The 1,729-nt window shown below is 35.6% G+C and overlaps 1 non-coding gene across 1 annotated transcript; it reads left to right on the top strand.

The window, feature by feature from the left end:
• The first annotated feature begins 1,200 nt into the window (after window positions 1–1,200).
• Window positions 1,201–1,304, top strand: LOC143672383 (small nucleolar RNA U13). The gene has a single exon (XR_013169835.1). It is a non-coding gene; the product is annotated as a small nucleolar RNA U13 (small nucleolar RNA).
• The last annotated feature ends 425 nt before the right edge of the window (window positions 1,305–1,729 follow it).

The raw sequence follows: 1,729 nt of genomic DNA, 5'->3' as shown, positions 1-1,729 counted from the left end.
CCCTAACTAATACACTTCTTCATCTCCAAAGGTCGCTGACTGGTGGACTCTCTGATTCATGGTGCTGCAGCATTCTCTGCTCTCTATGAATCTCTCATTCTCCAAAATATTTCCTCTTTTATAGGACTCCAACAAACCAATCATGACCCACCCAAATGGGTGGATTCATGTCGTCACCTACTCCGATTTAACAACCACTTTTGACTAAATCACATCATCCAGGGAGATGATCTCATTACAGTTTCAAACATACAGTATTGAATAGAGATTATTCTACCTTTATGAAATGGGATTTATAGTAAAACATGAATTTTCTTAGGGGGCATATATCCTTTCAAACCAGTACACACAGCATGCTTTATTTTTAAAGGAAGTGACACTCAGATTCTAAAATTCATATGGAAATGAAAAGAATGGCCAAAATCACTTTGAAGAATGATGATTTTAGAGGACTTCTACTACTTGATTTCAAGACTTATTATGAAGCTACAGTAATTGAAACAATGCAGTATTAGCATCAAGACAGACAAATATATCAGTGAAACAATAAAGAGATAAAAAATATACCCATGTCACAACTGATTTTCAGCAAAGGTGCAATGGCAATTCAATGGAGAAAGATAATGTTTTCAATAAATGGTGTTGGAGCAATTGAAAATCCATATGCAAAAATAAAACAGAAAAGAACTTTCATTCATACATCATGCCATATACAAAAATTAACTCAGTATGGATCCTAGACGTAAATGCACAAACTAAAACTGTAAAACTTCTAGAAGAAAACATATGAAAAAATTTCATGACTTTGAAGTAGGTAAAGATTTCAACAATAGCAAAAGTGTGAGCCATAAAATAAAAGAATTGATAAATTGGGTTTCATCAAAGTTAAAAACTTCTATTCTTAAAAAGACACCATTCAAGGTGGACCACAGTGGCTCAGCAGACAGAATTCTCTTCTTGCCTGCCATGCCGAAGACCCTAGTTTGCTTCCCAGTGCCTGCCCATGGAAAAAAAAACACAAACACACCATTCGGTGCCTGGAAAGACACCATTAAAAGAATGAAAAGACAAACCACAAACTGGGAGAAAATATTTGCAAAGCATATGTCTGAACAGGACTAGTATTCAGAATATATAAAGAACTCCCCAAACTCAATAAGACAAACAATTTAAAAATCCCATTAAAAACGGGCAAAAGAAATCTTTTTGTGGTTCATGAGTATAATGATTGGGTGTTCATGTGTTTGCGTGACATGTGCCTCCCCTAAATGTTGTTATAACGTCAGCACATTACCCATTTGACTTGAAAAAAAAATGGGCCAAAGAGACAAAGAACTGATATACACAGACTCACCAAATACCAAATCAAAACCTCCCCTAATGTTTGTTCCCTCATTCCCAATTATTTACCCCTGGTATTGCTGTGGCACTGTTGCTGTCTTCTTGTTAACAATAGGCCATAGCATGCAATGTTAGTTTTCCCCCATACCCCTCTATTATTGACTCTTTGTACAAGATTCATACCTTTGAAGGAGTGCATGCAAGAACTTAATTATAATTATAGTATAGACTTAATCAGTGGGATACATGGTACTATACATCCCCTTTCAATCATATTCACCTTCAATATGGCAATGTTGTTTAAAACCCCACTCATTATCTACCATCATGTCTATCCATTCATTTACATTTAAGTTCAAAGCCATTGGGTAACCTTTCCCCCATCTCT

This window comes from Tamandua tetradactyla, chromosome X (genome assembly GCF_023851605.1).
Source record: "Tamandua tetradactyla isolate mTamTet1 chromosome X, mTamTet1.pri, whole genome shotgun sequence".
Taxonomy (NCBI): Eukaryota; Metazoa; Chordata; class Mammalia; order Pilosa; family Myrmecophagidae; genus Tamandua; species Tamandua tetradactyla.
This window is presented reverse-complemented; position numbering and strand designations above follow the sequence as displayed.